Genomic DNA, 22821 nt, shown 5'->3' with positions numbered 1-22821 from the left:
CTGTACATCTTACATGTTAGCTTAACAGGTTGCGTTTATACAGAAAAAGAAGGACTGCAGAGGAGAGTTAAAACCAGTGGTAAAATTAGTAAAATTGTCCCAAAGACAAAATATATAATTTCCTTAAGCTTCTTTGGTCTTGACAAACCAGATCAGTTATCTCAATGTATAATAATTATCCTGCCAAGTGGATATCTCCACTTCATTTCTCTCTTATAAATATATAGCATCAGAACCGAAATTCGGGAAATGTTTATTTAGTGACCATGAGATTGGACTTCTGCTGAATAAGAACATCCCAAGCCTTATAGAATTTAGTTATGAAATGCATAATTGAAGGCATGTTTAACATTTACAACTTAAATTGGGAAGGAATGTGCTGTTTTCGGTGCATTTTTTATAATTAAAGTCAACATGTTATAGACAATTCAATTTTGATGAGATTGCACAGAATGTTAGGTGGTTCTAACACTTGATTGAAAGTTTTGCATTTGTGGCGTTTTTTTTTTAATTTTGAAATAAGAGAGTTGTATAATCCTTTGTGTTAGAAAGGTTGTTGTGCCAGGTTTCCTGGTACCATATGGAGAATAAGTTCTAAAGATAATTTCTGGACCTTTGTAAACACAAAACTCTATTGAGAATACTAAAGAAAGTACAACAAATCTCTGTTGTATATGCAAAGCAGGAAGGCAAGCAGATGCTTGATTATAGTGTTATGTTTGTTCAACTAATGTTATGTTCATTGCAGCAGTTCCACAACGGAATTTCATGTGGGGAAAAATGTGTTTTTTTAATGTGCTTTGGACTTGAAATTTCAGTTTATTAGCAGACGAATGTGTCAGAAAAATTTTAGCAGGAACATTAATTGTTGTTTTAGATCCAATAATCACTTTATACTTATCCTTTGAAAAAAAATCAGATGGTTGCTTTAAGAATAAATATGTAAAGAGTTCATCTGAATGTAAGCAAGGCTTTAGTTTATAACCCATAGTCAAATTTCATTATTATGTTGAGGAAGCAAACTCCAAGTCTTATGAATTATTGGCAATAGTTTTAATAAAAGATTCTGGTGATTCATACATTGCTAATGTCCTAATATTTGTAGATCAATTCATTTTTAATTCAAAAGTAATTGTCTTTATAACATTTTAAAATGTAATAGAAATATGGTATACTTAGAAGAATTTAAAATAAAAATTTTAAGTATAATAAGTAGTCAAAACTAGGATATCAAACACACTTAAAAATAGAGACAAAAACAAAATAGTTATTGTTTATTTCAAAGTTGGTTTCAGAAGATGAAGTATCATGAGGGAAACCCACTATTAAAATCTGAGCCTCAGCCTTTTAGATTCAGACACTATTGACTATTTCAACCAATACTTATCAAAAGTAGAATTCCAGTTTGTTGTGGGAGGCATAATAGAAGCAGAGTCTTTAAGTAAGTCACCTTTGGGATCAAATCCTGGTTCTGCCATTTACTAACTGTCATATTTGGACCATTTTCTACATATTTGGATATAGATAGTTTTATCAACATCAAAATATTTTTGAGGATTACAGCAGATGATGCAAATTAAAGCACTTAGTTATGATACTAGCCATATAGAAAGGTTTCAATAAATAACTGTTGTTAAATAAATCTGTCAATCACTTCCTGCCAAATTGGTTTTGGTAAGTTCATTCTGTTTTTACTTTTCCAAACCATCCAGAAACCAGACAATCTAGACATGTAGGTTCTGAGGTTAATGTTACACATAGAATAACCAGATGCACTTCTGCTTTCTCAAAGCTCTACAAATGGCAACACTTATGTGCACTTCAGTATATACCTAGAATAAGGGCATATGATTCCCTATTTGTTAACAGTTTATTAATTTTAACATAAATTTTAGGCTGACCGTGTCTGAAAGAAAAAAAGTGAATTAAATCATTTACTTATTAGTAAGCTTTCTTTAAAGAGTGAGTTCTTTACATTTCCTTTGTACCTATCACCTGGTCAGCATCATGTAAGACTGAATTTAAACTAGAAACAGATTTTACAACAAAAATCTCAAAAAAATACTTGTTGGGCACCTATAATATATTAGGCACTTTGTAGAAATAGATACCAGAAAATATTTTTTATTTATTATGAATATTTATCATAATTTATCAACAAGCACAATAATATTCATAAGAATTTTATTGCTTGTAAACAATAGGATTTACATGAAACTTTGAAAAAAAACTCTGTATTATAAAATTCTACATATTTTTGTTTGGCTAAACAAGTCTGTCACTGAAATTTGCTATTTTGAAGTGTACAAAGACAGACACAAAAAGAAATGGATAGGTGATAGATATTTCTATATATGAAGTTTCTTTTCATTATTATTATGCAATTTCAAAAAAGGACTTGTATAATACTTTGGCATACGCTTCTGTGAATAGAGAAATACATATTTACAGATGCATGTTTATGTGTATATATCATATGTAATAGCATCACTACATATACTATCATTATATATAATAAGATTTACTTTTCATAATATTATTCTGAGAAAAAGATAACATAATTTTCCAAAGGAGAAGGGTTGACTATTTTGCACAACTTTGTTTCAAAGATAGAAATTTAGTGTCCTACCTCTCAGTATAATCTCCAGGTATATTTTTAAACACTGAGAGAAACCATAGACATAGAGAATAACCTCATGAAAAGTACTTATCAGGATTTTCAGTGCTTGGGAGAAATGACAGGTGTTCATTGATGGGAACCAGTTGAGAGGGATACTTGGAATTACCCTATCATGATTCTGCTGTTCCGTGGCTGTTCAAGTATTTATCAGTGTACTATCTTATCATGAATAATGTTAGATTTGAATAAAAATATTTCAAGACACCTTTCTTTAGTTTAACAATATGTCTGAGTTATGCTTTATATCAACTCAATATGATCAAATATTTACTCCTTGCTTTTGAATTCTCTGTAATTTCTTGGAAACCTTTCCAATAAACGAAAAGTAGAAAGGCTAAATAAAAATTCAATTGATTAAAATGAAAAGGAACCCTTCTGAAACTAAATTCAATTTATTCTTAAAAATTCAAAACAGACCTCTTAGCATTTGGCCAGTGGTGGAAAATCCTATCAGGTTCACCTAGCTTGGACTTTACCACACTTTAACATTTTTGAACTTCTCATTTCAACATTATTATTAAGGAGCTGATGATCAAGTTAACTTTTAGGGAAAATCCTCAAATAAATTTTTCAGACCTTCCTTATAGCAACATTTGTTTTGTATCATTTTCTTTATGTAATATGGTAGGAAAGCATTAGGTTATGACTGAAGATCTTCACTTTAAAGGTTTTTAAATTATAAATTCTAATACAGTTTGCAATTTGTCAATTATAATTTATCAATATTCCAAATTGTTGACACGTAAATGTAGTTGACATTTAAAGATATGTTTGGGTGATATGAGAAATAATTCCTTCTTATATAATTTTATAATTATTGCAGGTCACTTTTTTAAAATAGAGCAGTCAAGTTGAATCAATTGGAAGTTCTTTTGTCTAACTGTTCATTAATGAGTTCATTCACTCAGAAAATACTTTTTGAGCACCTATGATATATTAGGCATTTTGTAGAAATAAGTATAAAGCTATAAACAGGCATACGTGGCCCTCATGGATTCTAGAAGGAGAGAACAACATTGAAAATACAATTTATGAATGAATTATTTAAGTGGTCTGAGTGGTCATGGAAGCATCTTAAGGAAACAACAGTTAAGCTGAGGGTTGAGCTGGGAATTAGTTTGATGCAGCATGTTCTTAAGGATAGAAATGAGAGGTAAAATGATCATAACATGTACTTATAAAAGTGCTAAAGAATGCTGAAGAAATGCAAATTCCAAAACCCAAAATAAGTTGAAGTCTAGTTAGTAAAGTAATGCACTTGTAGAACATGTCTAAAAAGTTGGTCAGTGGTCATATTATATAGGGTCATGATGTTTTTTATAGAAAAACTGGATTCTAGTTTCAGATATTTGCATTCTGAATATCAAATTTTCTTCCGCAAAGGAACTGAATTAGAGGCCGATAAAGGTGAATTCAGGCTCATCAGGTGGAGGCTGTTTTGTTGGATTGGTCAGGAAGAGAGAATTTTGGCTTCACGAACATTAGTGACCAGAAGGATGGAGGAAAACAGACAAGAATAATATGTAAAATGTAGAGATCTATGGGTGAGGATGATGAATTGGATATTCCAACTGAAAAGCAGAAAAATAAGAAGAATGTCTGTTGGGTTTGTAGTAAGAACAATTAGGCAAATGCCTATGCATTTGATGAGAAAATACATATGAAGAAAGATGATTATTTCTGTTTTGGACAGGATATTCCTGACTTGTTGATGATATGCATAAGAGACAATTGCACACACTGGTCTGAAACTTAGAAAAGACTTTTGTAAGCAGAAAATTTTTGAAGTCCAGAATGTTGGCATTAATGGAAACCATGTAAGCAAGTACAATTTCCTATAGGGGCCACATAGGAGATCATATAATGAAAATAGAGGGGAATAAAGTTCAAGTCCTAAGAGATGCCAATCTCTAATCAGTAGACAAAATAAAGTAGGCATAGGAGATTTAGGGATGTGGACTTAAAAGCAGGGAGACCTTGTGTGTTGTCATTAAAGGTAAAAGAATGGGTGTATCAAGAGAAAGGGAGCATTTCCTGTTTCAAATGCTACTGAAAGGCTCAGGGAGAATCGCAAAACACCCAGTAACTCTTTTAATATAGAAATCAATGGTGACATTAGCAAGAACTACTTTGGTAAAGTTTCAGTGACTGAATCTAACCTAGAATGGGCCAAGTAGTGTCTGAGAGGCAAAGAAATCATTTTACGTAATATGGCTATGAAGGTAAATAGAAAAGCCCATGAGGAAGCTGACCAAATGTAAAGGCTGTTAGGAAGAATTGAGTAGAAAAAGAGTAGAAAATGAGACAGAAAAGACTAGAAGGATGTGTAGGTTCGATAAAGACAAAATGGATGGGCTCTCAAGCACTGGCAAAGGACCACCCTTGAGGGTTTAGAGCAGAAGATTCTGTCTTACAGATAAGCACACATTCAGGTTTGGCAGCTAGAGCACCTTCATGTACTGTTTCAAAAATAAACAGGGACTAAATATTGCCCTCCTAGGAAAATTACAGTAGTCTGCAATATTGAAAAGGGAAGATAGCAACAAAGAAATTCTCCACATAAAACAACCAAGCAGTATTTGCTAGCACATAGTACAGGATCCCAGATGATGGTTCCAATGATGCCAAACTACCTGTCCTTACCCATAGGTAACCACGATGAATTCTTAGTTACTGAGCTTGGGCTGCTATAGCAAATACTGTAGACTGTGTCGTGTAAACAAACACTTATGTCACACAGTTCTGGACTAGAAAGTCCAAGATCAAGGTGCAGGCAGAATAGGTGTCTGGTGAGAACACTCTTCCTGGTTTACAGATGGCCCTTCTTTGTATCTTCACAGGACACTGTGGTCTCTTCATCTACTTAAAAGGACATTAATCTCATTAATGAGGTCTCTACCTTAAGGACCTGATTATCTCTCAAAGGCCCAGCCTCCAAATACCATCACATTGGGGATTACCGTTTCAACACAGAAATCTGGGGGGTGGGTCACAAATACTCAATTCATAAGAGTAGCCCTTACCAACACTGGCTGGACGCTGCCTTAGAATTTTCTCGGAACAATGTACTGAGCAGTAACTACTGAATATTTAGAATTAGCATGGGATTAATCCCATTCTAATTAATGATGGTAAAAATTTTTGATCCTGAATTAATGCTATAATTAGATTTCTTAGTCTAAACATAATATATACAAATATATTTACTTATATTTATACAAGTCTACATTATGAAACATCCCAGAATGGAGATGTAAAAAGGAAAATGTATCAGTAAACAGAGGAATGTTAACGCTTTTTCCTATATATCTAATTTTGCATGTACTTTGGGGTGCATCTTCTCCATGTGATTTGGAAACTACTGGAACTGATGAGGTTCTCTTTGATACGTATACCGTGCTAGATTGTCATCTGTATACTGTGTGACTGTCTGAAGTCATGCATGAAAATTGCAATTATTGTACTTTCTGTTAGTAATTGATTTAGACATCGAGATTTGCAGCTACTTTTAACTAATGTTCTTGGTGGTAGAGAAAAAGTCATCTGTGATTGAAAATTTACTGTTAAAAATAGCACTGACAGCTCCTTCCAAAATATCCCTTTAAAATGATATCAACGTGCCATGATTTATCTATTTTTGTTCCACGACACATGTGTGGAGATGGAAGTGCTTTCAAAGCATCATGTTGCTACAAAACACCTCCCGTATGGTCAAATTCATTTTTAGATTCCAGCCTCTTTTTCAAGATACATTTTTTTCTATTTTGATAATCTTTTGAGACATTAACTTAGATTGTTTACAGTCATGTTGCATAGGACACCAGCTGCTTTTAGTTATGATGAGTCAACAATTTTGAAAATATTTGAATTTGAGTAGAAACATAGTTTTCACTTGGATTTCAGTTCTATTTGTTGCAAAATATTATTTCATATCCACTTTTTGAGAGTTTGAATGAAAGAAGAAAAATAATGCATACTGCTATTTAAAAGAAAATTTATATTTTATTGCAGATTTTATTCCCAGAAAGACAATTAGTCATAGTTCTGGTATAGAAGGCTTACAAATTAGTTATATTTTATATGTTGCTTAAGTTTAGACACTCATTTTCCACCATCTAAGAGGATACTTTTACATGCAATTTTGTCTTTCATCTTTATTTAGACAGGAAATGAGACATTACATAACAGCTCTCAAGCAACCTGAAGTTACCATTGAAGGAAACATCCAAAAGTCAAAATTAAGGTCCTGTTGCTAACCTAAATTCATCAACTAAGAAATTAACTCTATTCTTTTGTATACAACTATTTTAGAATTACATTTTTTGTTTTTATAAAAGTGATATATATGCATTATAAAAACTTAAGTTGTTTAAATGATAGAAAGAAAAAAAGCAAAATATCACTCAAATCTCTACCAGCCCCCCAGGCCAACTTTTATGTGATTAATGAACAATTTCCTGAGGATCTTTCTATGGACCCCAATTAAAGGATACTATAGATCAGGGAAATGATAAATAGATGACTGATAGATAAATAATTATAACAGTTGAATTATTATTTTAATGAAAGGTGCCCACTCTCACTGTACTAAAAGTTAACAGAAGAAAAAGAAAATACTATTACAACAAAATGCATGATATGCTATATACTGAAAGATGTTCACTCTCATTTTACTAGAAGTTAACAAAAAAAGAAACTGAAATGAACCTGAAAGAATTGGTGGTTTCAGATTTTCATTTTTAATCACTAGAGAAATGAATTTTAAAAGAACCCTGTGTATATATACACATTTTCCCACCACAAATAAATAAATAAATATATATATATATATATATAGAGAGAGAGAGAGAGAGAGAGAGAGAGAGAGAGAGAGAGAGAGATCAATTGATCTGTTCAGAAAAATTCCAGCCATTGTTAATATAAGGAGAACAGTTTGCAGGACATTGATGTAACCTGGCAGCCAAGGAGAGTGGACTAGAGTGCACATGTGTGAACAATTATGACTTCACTGTCCTAGTCAGTGGGGACAGTAGATGCTGTTGAGTGTGCACATTGCATTTAAAATGACTGAGTGAGTAGAGCAACAAATCTGCACAAATTTTGTGTTAAGCTTGAACATTCCTCTGTTGAAACTATTGGGATGATTCAGAAGGGTGCAGGTATGGGAAACTGTTGATTGGCAGCTTCATCAGGATAATGTGCCCACTCATGCATCACATCTCATGCAAAGTTTTTTGGTGAAACTTCAAACCACCCAGGGGACTCAGCCCCTCTACAGCCCAGATTTGGTGCCCTGCAACTTCTGGATTTTCCCAAAACTAAAATCACCTTTGAAAGGAAAGAGATTTCACTCTGTTAATGAGATTCAGAAAAATACAACAGAGTAGCTGATGATAATTGGAAGAATTGTGTGAGGTCCCAAAGTGCCTACTTTGAAGGGGACTGAGGTGTCATTGTCCTATGTACAATGTTTCTTTTATCTTTTCTTCAGTAAATGTCTCCATTTCTCATATTACATGGCTGGATACCTCTGGACAGAATATATATATATATATTTTTTCTAATATATATATATTAGAGTGCTGAGGTAATATATATTATCTATTATATCTTATTATATAACAGAGATTATATAGATTATTATATATTATATAAGTATATCTCATATATATTATGTATATATGAGATTATGTATTAGAGTGCTGAGATAATTTTTTACCAGTTGTTTTAATTTCAGACAGTACTGGTTGCCTGCTGCTACAAAATATGAATCAACTATATAGTATCACTTTCTTCTCCCTTCTTTTCTCTTTTTACCTGGTTTTGTTGCTTATATTCTTTCACTTTGTCAAGGCTTATACTATTGATATCTTCTTCTTTCTCAATTCTCATAGAAGCTTAGTCTTGATTTTATGTTTTTAAACATTTTAATACTTTGGTTGAGCAATTTTCAATATTGATTCTTCATTTTTAGGGATTAAAAATATCTTTTCTAATTAGTTAAATTACATCCTTGAATCTGTTTTCTTTTTAAAGAAGGATTTCTGACCATTGTGTTCTCTGTGTTCCACTATATTTGAAAATGTCTGACAGCTTCTTTCATATTTGAAACCTTTTCTGGACATACTGTTTTTAAGTCAAGTTGTCTTCTCATTAGAACTTCATGCACCGCATGTTGTGGGTTCTGGCACTGACTGTCATACCAGAGATTCAGGCTAGCCTGTCTTTTACTTCTTATATAGAACATGCTTTTCTACCTAGATGGCTACATTCAAAATGTACCCTACCTGTGTCCTAGTAGATATTTTTCCTTTCTGGTTCTTTTCCTTTGATAGTGTCCTTAATTTTTAGCTTGCATAATTAACTAAACAAGCCAGAGACAATCATTATCTCCACATACCACTCATAATATAGGAATTTAAATATTTCAGCACTGGTCACCCATCTTTTATCTAACTTGGTATTATTGTCCAGTATTTCATTTTGGCATTTTTTGTCTCTCAAATTAGTCATTACTATTTCAAAGTAATAGTAACAATTTTAATAGAAATAGTAAGAGATATAGTGTATTTACTTTATGGCAGGAACTATTTTAAGATCTTGGCTTGTGTTAACTCATAATCCTCATAATACCTATCCCTCAAATATGGAAACTGACATGTTGCCAGGGATCATACAACTAGCTAGTGACTGAATGGGATTTAAAACACAGGCATGCTAACTCCAGAAAAGCATGTTCTGAACCACTACTCTACTGTTCTTTGAATCTACTGCTTATACAGTAAGGTTGGTTTAGATTTACATTGTTGTTTATCCATTTCTTTCTCACCACTTCCTCGTGTTTACCATTCCTTCTTCTGTGTTCAATATCCTTTGCCCTGAAGTTCACTATTGGCAGTAAATTTTGCAATGTTTGTTTATCTGAATATTTCTGTATTTTTTGTTCTCCTTTAATTTAATATAACATTCTGAATTTTCCCTAAAATTTGTGAAGGTGCATGGTATGTTATTTTCTAGGTGTCACTGTTTAAAAAGCCTGCCATCATCTATCTTTTCTCTATCTTGGTGTATATCAGCTTGGGTTGTCATAACAAAATATTGTAGACTGAGTGGCTTTAAAAACAAAAATTTCTTTATTCACGGTTCTGTAGGCAAGAAACTTGAGGCCAGATACCAGCAGCTTTGGGTTCTGGTGAGGACTCCTCTTGGCTTGGAAATGGTCACCTCCTCACTTTGTCCAAATATGTCCAAAATAATGTTTATAAGATCTATGCATTTCATTGTGATGTGCTCAGGCTTCAGCTGATAGTTATTTTCTTGCTTGCAACTGATTTTTCCTAAATTTAAACACTCTTCTCTTCAATTCTATAAAAGATTTATTTTAGTTCATAAAACAATGACTCTCCTTTTACTCCAATTGGAATTCCAGTTGAGTGTTTTATCTCTCTAGGCTTCATGTCTCCTAAACTTATTTTTATTTGCCACCTCATCTTTTATATATACTACATGTTAGGTCATTTTTTATATCTGTCTTGTACATTAACCTTCTTTTGCAGAAAGTGGAAATAACCTTGATGACACAGCTGTGCTACTAATCGCCCCTATAGTTACTCAACTGACATGCTTTGTTCTTTTGTGAGGTAATTGTCTTATGGTTTAAGTCACTTTGAAATTTTTTTTACTAAAAGTCAAAGCACCTTTCATGACTTAGAATCTGTTTGTTTGTTTTCATTCCTCAAATGTCGCCACTTGTGCCTTGATCGTAAGGCCGTATGGATGTCAGCTTTTGGCCTACCTTTCATGGGCGAATGTTACTGACAGGGGTTGTCTGTCTCTAACAAAAACGCCACACATGTTTTGGAATGGTATTTGCAAATGTGGGAAATAAGTGGCATTTACAAGTTATAAAGTTCTCAAGGTTAAGTTCAGGATGTCAGAAAACAGTCTTTAATATAACAATATAAACATGAAAATTATGTAAAGCTCAAAGAAGAATGTTATAGCATCATATTTCTTAGAAAGTCCTAAGAGTTGGACTCAAAGAAAGTGAAATAGATAGGTGGGGCAAATTGCAAAGAAAACTAAAAATAGAAGTAAAAAGTAAAAAGTAAAAATGAATAAATGAATTATAATACGTATGGAACATAAAATGAAATGGTGCTTAGCTGCCACTTTTATAAAACTGAGGAAACCCAGGATATTAAATACACTTCTGTTTCTGTAAAACCATATCTCTAGTCATTTTAAAGCTTTTCTGAGAATTGAAGTTATATAATATGGTTAATATGTTTAAGGAGAGTAATTGGTCATCAATACTACTACAAACACTACTAACAATAACTAACATTTGCTGACCACTATTCAATGAAATAAACCTTTTCATTGAATCATATTATTCTTATCAATCTTCTGAGGTAGGTGTTTTTACTGTAACCATTTTATGGGTAAAAATAAATTGTTACAATTTAGTTTTTACACATAAGTCAGTGGTGCAATAAATTGACACAGAATAATCTGATACACCATAAGGGGAATGGACATGATATAACCACAGCTTTGTTCTTCACCTGATCCTTGCTCTATTAGTCATTTCATATTAATTATTCATTTTTTCAATAACTTATTTTGTACTATTTGTAGTTTGCATGATAATATGACTGTGTTTCGTAGGACAGCTTATTGAGGGACAGGAGTGAAAATTAGAATGCCATTGTAGAGAGTAGCTGGTGCCTTTGGCAAGAATTCCAAGAGGTGTCGCAAAGAGTAATAGAAACTTGGAAAATGACGATTAAACTTAATATAAAAGAAGTACTCAGGGCTCCAGTAATAACTACACTGTACAAGCTGCCCACACAGAAGAGATTAATGTGCTCTTCTCAGGCTTAAACTGTGATGGTACAAAAGGAAATGGTTTAACCTGTAGCGATAGAAATTTAGGTTACATTTAGGGAGAAATTTGTAGGGTGAAAGGTGTTAACTACTGGAATGAGTACAGAGAGAAGTTGCTACATATCTACTTTCCTGAAGGTTTTTAGAAATAATATACCTTCTCATTTCTCTGAGAGTATTTAAACTTGAGCAATGAACTAAGTGACCTTTGTAGTTTATTTCCAGCCTTGTAATCCTGTAAAGAAACAAAATATTTCTTCACAACCATTCATAAATTCCGTTAGGCTATAGTTTAGCACTCTCAACTGGAAACTAATTGCTAAAGACTTCTGCTAAATTTTATGACTTTATAAATAAAACTTTAACTCCTCAGTGGCTGTAAAATTTTGTGTTTTAAGAATATTAAGTAAAACTCTCTTAATTATAGAAGTCAACATTTTTTCCATGAGGTATTCAAATGGACTTGATTTATAGATGTCTATTGGAAACAATATTATGTTGTAAGAAGCCTGTTCCTTTAACTGAATATTTATTATGTCTGTTCTTACATGAAAAGGTATTAAGGTCCAGAAAGAATTAAAGACAATGCCCTTAGTCTTCAGAAGAAAGACCAAGTGAAAATGTCTTATAGTAAATAAAAAGTGTTGGAACTCAGTGTGAATAACCACGATGAGAAGAGATAGCACAAAGGAGCAGGGAACGCCTTCCAGCTGGTGCGTGTGTTCTCATGCCCACGTGCAGATGAGAAATTAGGAAGGCTGCTGGAAAAAAAGATGAAATTGGAACTTGTGCTGAAACATTAGTAGTTTTCATTAAAATGAAGTTAAAAAAATAATGTCAAAAGCAGCATGGTTCCAGAAATGAGAGACGTGAGTTTTTTGAAAATCTTTATGTACTTCATAGTTCTGAAATGTTGGCTGCAAGGGAGGGGTGAGAAGAGAGATGTATCTAAGGGTTGGATCATGAAAGAATTTCAGTATCAAGCTATGCGAGATGGACTGAAATACATGGGATTTGAAGTTAATTTTTTAAAATAAAGACTTTTTAAAAGGTGAAAGTATACAATGACATGTAGGTGTGGGGCTATAACTCTCAAGACTGTGTGAACAATGTTTATATTTGAGAGTCAGGTTACCCATTTACAAATTATTATAAAAGTTTGTTTTTACTTTCTTAGGAAGGCTAGACCCTGCATAAAATAATTATGCAGGTCTAGAGAAGATTAATATTTTTAAAGTTTAAGTTGGGCACATTTGGAAATGTGTTATTAAATTTAATTCATAACTGATTGTAAAAAATTGCTACTTCTAGTAACCAATGATAAGTATTGATAGTACGAAATATTAAAATATAGAATATCAACATTATTTAAAATTTAGTATCTATACTATATTATACTATACATATTCTACTATATAATACTATATTATAAATATTAGAAGAGAGGAAAAATGGATAAAGTCTTTGACATTAGATTAATTTTAAATTTTAATCCTAATGCCAATATTTCCAGCTTTGTAAAAAAAAAAGTCAATCTCTGTTTATCTAATTCTTAACTGCTGGGGTAGAACTAATAAAATCTAACCCTCAGGAATTTTTTTAAGGATCAATTGAAACAACACATGTAAAACACAGATTTTAGCACCTGCTCTTGTGCATATTTGTAAAATACAGTAAGATTTCTTAGGGAATTCTTCACAAAGGGAAATATAGATCACACACGCTGAAGAGTAACATTATGAGAAAAAGATGATAATAAAAACAGAAATATCTTGCAACAATAGCCTGAGGAATTACACAGGAGAGGAATTGAAGCATTGATTATTACAGGCAATTTTCTACTTGAAAATCATAGCTTTTTATCTTCCATGTTCTTGTGAGCAAAGACAGTGCCTTTCACTTTTACAGTGCCAGCGATAGGGTAGGTAATGCATTTTAACACAAAAATAGTTGTGTGGGTAAAATGATCAGTTATACCAATATATAATCTAAGTCCATCCTTTGCAGAGGGCAATAAAATTCCCCCAAGAATCCTACAAGCTCCAGAAATCTGGGACTTGATAATAGACACAGAGGTTACAGCCAGGAATATAGATACCAGTGGGTACTTTTGAACTAGAAGAGAACTGGTGATTTGATTCATGATTTAGGATCCAAGAGCTAAATGGAAGTCCTGTTATGGATGTCAAAGAAGCTGACCTCTAAAGCTTTTTCACACAGACAAGGTAAATGAGGAGATACAACAGAAGATGGAATGGTTACGGAAATTAAATGCCTGCAAAATTTTGTGGGGAGGATTAATTTTGTTATTAAATCATAAAGATTATTTGTGAATTTTTTGTTTATTCGATGAAATTCTTTTCCGGTCCTGTGACCTATATTTATTTGCTAGTATTTGCTACCACAAATACATGATAATGGTGGCTGTCTGGTATTTTAATCATGTTAGACTTTGCTAATAAATTCTAGGTGAAAGTTATTGTACTTACTTGCATAAATAATCTATAGCTAGTTTCTAAGTGCTAGATGAAATATAGTACCTATCCTCCAAACTACTCACCAATACACACATGTACTACTACTGTTCTTACCACTACTACTACATACACACATTTGAACATGGATCTGTTTCTGGGTTCTCTAGTCTATGTTTTTATTATATTTGTTGTAGTGAGACTGATTAATCAAGTCATAGGTTTCAAACGTACAATTCTATGATATACCATCTGTATATTGCATTGTGTGTTTACTACCCAAAGCCAAATCTCCTTTCATCACCATATACTTGACCTCTCTACCATTTTGTACCACCACCTCTTTTTCCCTCTGGTAATCACCGTACTGTTGTCTGTACCCATGAGTTTTTGTTTGTCTTATTTGTTCATTTGTTGTTTTCAGTTTTATATGCCTCATATGAGTGATAGTATATGGTTATTGACTACTTTCATCTGACTTATTTCGCTTACATAATAATCTCAAGATCCATCCATGTCATGGCAAATGAGAGTATTGCTTCCTTTCTTATGGATGAGTAGTATTCCATTGTATATTCATGCCACATCTTTATTCAATCATCTATCAAGGACACTTTGGGTGTTTCCACATCTTAGGCACCATAAGTAGTGCTGCAGTGAACTTAGGAGTACATATATCTTTATGAATAAATGTTCTCAAATTTTTTGAGGATGCCCAGAAGAGGGTTGCTAGGTTCTCTATTCTATTTTATAGGTCCCTTTTTGTATCCTTGCATCAGCACCATGTGGTCTTACTGCAATGTAAAATTGGTCTCTACTAACAAACAGACCCCACCTTATTTTCTAGTCTCCAGAAGTCTCTTAAGAATATTTAGCCTTATGCATTTTAAAAAATATACTTTATTTATATTGGCGTAATTTCCATAAAATAATATTCACTCATTTTAAATACATTTGATGGCTTTTCTATAAATTTATAATACCATATAACTAATGCCAAAATCAACATGTAAAACATCACCTCCCAAAATATCTATATAATCTACTTTAGTCAATATTGTCCCCACTCCCAAACCAGGCTTGAAATTCTATCACTATAGACTAGGTCAGTGATTTTTATGTTTTTAATCTCATAGCACACATAAACTAATTACTAAAGTTCTGCGGCACACTGATAATACAATTTTGCCAATCTGACAAAAATATTAGCACAATTTGTATTCATTCATACCAGACACTGATTGTTGTGTTGGCTGCTGTCATTTTTTTATTTGACAGTCTAAAGGAAAAGAGGTCAGTGCCCCTCACTAAATAGTCAGGTATCTCATGTTCGAAAATGTTTGTAGCACAGCACTGTGCTGCAGCTCACTAGTTGAAAATCACTGCCTTGAAGTAGGGCAGTTATCCTAGATTAGCTCAGTGGGCCCAATGTGACCTCACAAGTGTCCTCAAATATATGAAGGAGAAGGCAGAAATGTCAGTGTAAGGCAGTGTCATTTCTGGCTTTGATAATGGAAGGGAGGCCATGAGCCAAGGGATGCTGGCAGCTTCAGAAGCCAGAAAAGACAGGATAATGGAGTCTCCCCTTGAGATTCCCGAAGGGAACTGAGCCACAGCAACACACTGAGCCCAGTGAGGCCAATTTCAGACTCCACCTCTAAAACTGTAGGAAAATAAATGTGTGCTGTTTATAGCCACCAAGTGTGTAGTTATTTGTCCTCACAGCAATCACAAATTCATACAGTGACCAAGAATGTTTCCTTGGGTATAACATTGTTTGAAAGTGAAAAGCACCACTGGATGCATTTTCATCCTTTTATTTTTTTTAACCACATAGGATTTGAAAGTCATGTTTTTTAAAGAGACTATCAATTTTTTTCAAGCAAAATGGCACAGTTGGGTTGCCCAAATGCCTGGAAGAAAATAGTTCATGGAACTGAAATTCACCTGCATCCATAGGCGTGTCCTCAATTTTATGGTCTAAAATTCACCTGTATCCATAGGGAGACAAATCGCAAGGTTGTGATTTTTTTCCAATTTCCCCCCAAATTCTGTAGGTAATTATTAAATAATAATTGAAAAATCAGAATAGTTACCCCAAAAGTAGGAGATTTTAGAGTAAAGGCAAACTGCAAAATAATAAACATGTTGTTTATGCGTGTATCTGGGGGAAGAGTAGGGCAGACAGCCCCACGAGCAGAGGGTAACTGCGGCTGTGACTGCCAGGGTGGGTGCCAGAAGGAGGGGTCGGTGTGCTCTTCAGTATATGGATTAAGAAGTGATAGTATGTTTTTATCTAAAGATTATTATCAATATATTCTCAACAATTAAATAATTAAATTCAAGGTAAGGCTCATGATTAACTACGCAAAACTTTTTCTAGGTTTCTATAACCTTAACTTGTTTATTCAATTAGTCAAGTCTCCTTAGTTGTTAAAAAGGGGATTTATAGAATATAAATGGATATATAAAAGAAAATATGGAACAAATTCCCATTAGTACTAATGGGTATTTTAGCAAATTTTATAAGTGAAGCAAAATTGCCAGCAGGGCAATTTATCATCAAGATTTTAGATAGTGAAAATTGTTGAAAAATGTGTTTATGTGTTTAAACTAAAATTGTATGAATAGACTTCCTTTTTTACTTATTTCTATTGACATTTAACTATTTTTATATTTGATATATCTCATATCACTTAGAAGAAATTCATGTTACATTTTATTAAAATTATGTTTTCAATATACCGAACTTGCTCATAAAATAGCCCCTATTTGAAACTTTAAACATAGTCATAAGAATATCCTTTAAAACCATGTATATTTATGTAAAAGTTTTAAAAATATTATTTTTAATTGTTATGCAGGACAGCCAGAATCTTTTATTTATTTAGAACTAAAGGAAGTTGCTAGATACTTGTTCTGTTACACAGTGCAAGAAGGAACTCACTTGAAATGGTTATATGAATTAGGTGATGAAAGGAGTTCTTGGTTTGATTCTCAAATCTGAACCAAAATTAATAACTTGTTTTTAAAAATGTTTTAAAACTAGCTCATAAGGAAAGAAAAGAGACTAAATCTGGAAGTAAAACAAAGGTATAAAATGAAGAAAACTTAGTGTTTGAGAGAAATTGCAAATGTTAACAACCTAAGTGTGTCACCAATCTGGTTTCCATTAAAACCACAGAAATAAGTGCTTTGCATCTGAGTTCAGTCTGATGTTCATAGCGGACCAGCCTACCCCTGGTGGGAGCAGGGCCACTGGCAATCTTATTCCTCAGTCAGACACCCCGCACTTTTGGTGCAGAAGGGAGAGGAGGCAACAGCAGATAGAGTTACACTGGGACACAAAGCATATTCGTGTGAGAAACACGCCCAGGTGTACATTGACCATGACCTGTGTGCAAAATCCGATGATTTGAAAATTTAATCAGAAAACAGAAACGTGTCATGGAATTTGAGAATGTTTTGCTAATGAACAGATCACTTTGTGAAACCAAATAGACAACATAGTCCTCATCTTTCAAATAATAAATTTTATTTCTCAGTATGTTACTTTTCTAATTCAATGAACTCCTATCACTGTATTAGTGGTGAATGCATACAGTCCTTAAATCATAAATGTTTGCTATAGGGGTGAAGCTATTTTTTCTACATAAGTTCCTCATGTTTTCGATTTTATTCTTTTTAATGTGTTTGTAATTTCTATTTGTTCTAAATAATGCTACACTAGAAAACTTATGTTAGTAACATATTCAATGAAATCTAATTCTGATCTTAAAATCATGCGGCAACGTGTTTCTATTGCTGTCTTAATAGAGATTTGACTGTAAATACTAGACCTAAGCAGTTATACTCACATAAACCCCAGTCAGACTTGTTCATCATGATGATAAGGTGTAGTGATAAATGCATGCTTTGCATGAACAGTGGTTGAATTCCATAACCTGAGCAGTGGATTAAAGATAACTATTTACTTTCCTACTTATTTATTGAAAAAGTAGCTTGCTTTATTTATAGTATTTGTACTGCACCTCCAGTGTGCCAAGTATTAGCTGGGGATATTTAATTTTTTCAGTCTCATTTTAAGAGCAGTTTTAGGTGTATAGTAATTTGAGAAGAAGGCACAGAGATGCTCCCCACACCCCAAACCTCACATTTGCACAGGCTTCTCCATTTTCAACATCTCTACGAAAGTGGTACATTTGTTGCAAGTGATAAACCTACTGAACACATCATTATCACTCCAGGTCCATAGTTTACACTAGGTTAACTTCGGTGGTGTACGTTCTATGGTTTTCAAAATGTGTAATGAAATTATCTACTACTATATTATGCAGACTACTTTCAATTCACTAAAAATCCGCTGTTCTCTGCCTCTTCATCATTCCCTTCCATCTTTAATGGATTTTTAATTTTCACAGTAACCCTACAATGGGCATCATTAACTTTATTCTGCTGATGGAAAGAATTAAAATTTAGACAAGTCACATAAGATTCAAAACATGTGCTATGGGACTCTTCAGTCTGTGTTTCTTCCTAGTCTCATTCACGATGGCTCTTTTCAACCAAGATTCCAAACAACAGCTTCATTGTTTTTTGTTTTTGACCCTTTGCTATCAACACTGTTAAACTATTGGCTAATGTTTTCGAGGGTCAGTTCAGCTGTCAGATTAAAAACCTAGCTCTCACGCTCTAATGCTATGTCCTCCCGTGTGCTGCTTAACATCTCTGGGCTTTCAATATTTTCATCTGTAAAATGCTGGCAATATTATTTCAAAGGATTATTCTAACATTTAAGGAACAGTTAAATGTAACTGCCTAGTACATAGTAAGTGCTCAATCAATATTAGTGATTAGTGTTTTTTTTATTAGAGATAGGTGGAAGTGGGTACCATAGTTTTAATATTTCTGGTCTCTTGTTCACCAGATATTGGTCTTTGGAATAGCTTATTTAAGAGATTCTACTTATATTTGTTCTTGGTATATCATTTTATTGTTTGCTATAAAATTATTGGATTATGAGATAAGGAGATATTCCATTTTTCTTAAATAAACACTTTATTGTCTGGGTGTCTTCAGGAATACTGTAAAAGCTGAAATGCAGCATGGTTCTCTATTGTTTATTTTAAGTTAGCCTGAAAGGTTTGCCTGCTATAAACAAGCAAGTACGAAGAGTACTCCTCCAAATATCTCTCCAAATATCTCTCCTTCTTGAACAGTTAAATTAAAATCATCAACTAATTTTTTTACTCAAATTTTATTCTTATAACAAAATACTGTATAGATTATAGGTTTTTCTTTTTTAAGTAAGATTACTTTGAAAATTAAAAAAATCAAACAATTTAACTTTTACATTAAAAAAGACTCCCCTAAAATATTCATTTGCATTTTATAAGAACTCTGGACTAAATAACTGTAAGCATTAACTAGATTTCTGTATTATGAGTTAGGCAAATTCCTATTTTTAAAGATTAAAATACTAAAAATAAAATAGCTTCACAGCTTTATTCAAGTTAATTTACAATCACTGTCTCATTTATTACTGAAGACAATTCTACAGAAATTTAGAAAGATGCAGTACTAATGTCACCATTTTGTAGGTGAGAAAACAGATGCAAAATAAAACTAAGTGACTTCGCTGAAGTAAAAATAACAACAAGAAAACTGGTTGTAAGTAATTCCAGAATGGGATTTACCTTCCTAACTTAAAGACTCCGTACTTTCTAACACACCGATAAGCAGAATTGTATTCAGATTATACATCTTTCCTCTTCCAAATAGGAAGTATGAGTCATTTGGCAGTAACCAAAAAGTTGCTATTTTCGATAAGCCTGCACAACAAAGGCTTAATTAGGCATAACTAACTGTGATTGCAGGCATCTTTAAATGGGCTTTGAGAGAAACTACTTTGATACTGTAACAGAAAACATCACAGAAGCAGAAAACGGTATTTTATTTGATGAGTTTAATAATATCTCAACTAATAAATTGGCTGTCATCCTTGCCCAGTGTGGAGATAAGAAGGATGAAGATATGTAGATGCCCTTTTGGCATCCCAATTTGCAGTTACCCCATGAGAGAGCACAGTTTTACTATGATGGATAAAACATTTTAGAAAAAAAAAAACTTAAATGGAAGAATTTTATTTTGAAATGACATTGCTAACAATAGTGCTAGGGGGAAAATAAACATGAAAACATTTTAAGTAGATAGTACGAGTGCAGCCTAACCCAAACTGCCTGGAATGTCCTTGCTGTTTTCACTTCCTTTCACATCATATCTGGGATGTAAACAACTTAATTCTAAGGTTATTGTTGCAACCTTTTCTGCTTTGCACTTTGATCAGAAATAGTGTCTGAAATAAATGTGAGATACCTCTAAGATTTAAGTAGCTTGTCATAAAAGATATTATTAAGCATAAAAAACATTCAGTAACTGCGTACTCTGAGCTAGAAAAGCAGTAGAGTGCCAAAGAAATGAATATTACACAGTAATATCAGGATCAGTCTGATCTTGAACTTTCATTTTTAAGTGTGACAAAGATTTTGAATCCATTTCCTTTACTCTTAAGTATTCATAGCTCAAGTTATATAATCAGTTTAACCATCTCATATTGGGTCAGACCACTGGTCCAGAAAATAAGGCATCATGTCTTTTCCCAGAGACTGTACTAGTAGCTAAATCATCTTCACACAGCCCAGTGTACCCAGCTGGTAGTGTAAGACTACAAAACTGATGGAGGAAAGCAATTTTTATCTGACCCTTAAGGCAATTATTTTAGGGCTGGCAATGTGATATCTGAATACACATAGTATCATTTTTTATTCAAATAGCTATAAATCATCAGACTTTTTTGAATAGCAACACTTTTTAAATCAATGAACTCTTCTACAAATCGAAGAAATGACCATATGTTTATTATATGCCCCATAAAACAGTGTTCTTTATGTGCTCTAATTATTTCTTGGAGCCTTGATTTTATTATGTATAAATTTATTTTTATCTTTTTTACTAAGAAATCACATAAAACACTCAAGTGTCTGATGTTTTGAGAGTAGCCAGACATAAATGGTAGAATAATAGTTTTGTGGTATGTTTTGGGATAAAAGTAGATTTTTAATGAAATATAAACAAATTTTGATTTCCGGCAAGATGGAGGAATAGGTGGACGCACTGTACTTCCTCATACAACCAAGATTAGAAAAACAATAATTTACAACAATAATTTACTATCAGAATAACACCCAGACCCGGCAGAGGATTTACCTGAATGGAAGTCGGGCAGCCAAGAAGTTGAAGTAGACGCGTTCATCCGGACTGGTAGGACAAGACCAGCCCGGCGGGCGCAGGGCTGGCTCAGGTCGGCGGCGCACGGAGGTCGGGGAAAGTTTGGCGCGAAATCGGCGCAACAGCCAGCCGGGGCACAAGAACACAGCGGTGATCCCTGAGTACGCAAGCTGCGGCTGGCAGACCCAGAGGGGCAGTGATTGTGGACCTGGGCGGAACTCGCAGCCTGGAAGCCCAGACAAGGGTCTGAGTCCAGGAGAACGGAACTATCGCCATTGTTTTCTCCCGCCCTGCTCCTGCTCCTGCCCCACCCCCACATATAACATCACTATCTAGCGACTGGGGTGCCCAGCCCCGGTGAACACCTAAGGCTCCGCCCCCCGCTGTAACAAGAGCATCCGTACCGGAAAAAAAAAAAAAAAGAGAGAGATAGGGGAAAAAATATGTTTTCAACAGAGCAGATCAGTCCCCCAGGACTCATCCTTTTGAGCAACCAAGAATTAGCCAATCTATCAGATGCGCAGTTCAAAACACTGGTGATCAGAAAGCTCACGGAACTGGTTGATTTTGGACGCAATTTAGATGAAAGGATGTAGGTTACCATAAAAGAGATGCAGGAAGATATGCGGAGGAGAGCCAATAGTGAAAGGAAGGAATATGAGTCTCAAAACAATACAGTGGACCAGAAGGAAGATAGAATCAACCAAGCAGGAAAGCATGATGAAATAAGAATTCAAAAAATTGAGGAAAAGATTAAGAGCATCCAAGACACCTTTAAACGTTCCAATATCCAAATTATAAGGGTACCAGAATCGGAAGGGGAAAAGCAACAGATTGAGCACATATTTGAACAAATAATAAAGGAGAACTTCCCCATTCTGGCAAAGGGAACAGTCTTCCAAGAAATCCAAGAAGCTCAGAGAGCCCCAAAGAAGTTGGACCCAAGAAGAAACACACCAAGGCACATCGTAATTACATTAGCCAAGGTAAAAACGAAGGAGAGAATCCTAGAAGCAGCAAGAGATAAGGGGACAGTAACCTACAAAGGAGTTCCTATCAGACTGTCAGCTGATTTCTCCAAAGAGACCTTACAGGCAAGAAGGGGCTGGAAAGAAATATTCCAAGTCATGAAAGGCAAGGACCTACATCCCAGATTGCTCTATCCAGCAAAGCTCTCATTTAGAATGGAAGGGCAGATAAAGTGCTTCTCAGATAAGGTCAAGTTAAAGGAGTTCATCATCACCAAGCCCTTATTTTATGAAATGCTAAAGGGACTTATCTAAGAAAAGAAGAGAAAGAAAAGACATGTATTGTAAAAGGACAGCAAACTCACAAATATTAACAACCACACCTAAAGCAAAACCAAAAGAAACTAAGTAAACAATTAGAACAGGAACAGAACCACAGAAATGGAGGGCACATGGAGGGTTAGCAGCAGGGGGGTGGGAGGAGGAGAGAGGGGGAAAAGGTATAGAGAATAAGTAGCATAGA

The 22821-nt window shown here is 33.9% G+C and overlaps 1 protein-coding gene across 1 annotated transcript in view; it reads left to right on the top strand.

Moving 5' to 3' along the window:
- The window catches only part of ADGRL4 (adhesion G protein-coupled receptor L4), a 112648-nt gene that overhangs the window by 18551 nt on the left and 71276 nt on the right, over positions 1 to 22821 (top strand). The window lies entirely within an intron of this gene.

Source organism: Phyllostomus discolor, chromosome 5 (assembly GCF_004126475.2).
Source record: "Phyllostomus discolor isolate MPI-MPIP mPhyDis1 chromosome 5, mPhyDis1.pri.v3, whole genome shotgun sequence".
NCBI classification, from domain to species: domain Eukaryota; kingdom Metazoa; phylum Chordata; class Mammalia; order Chiroptera; family Phyllostomidae; genus Phyllostomus; species Phyllostomus discolor.
Note: the sequence above shows the minus strand (reverse complement) of the source record. Positions and strands in the feature narration are given on the sequence as shown.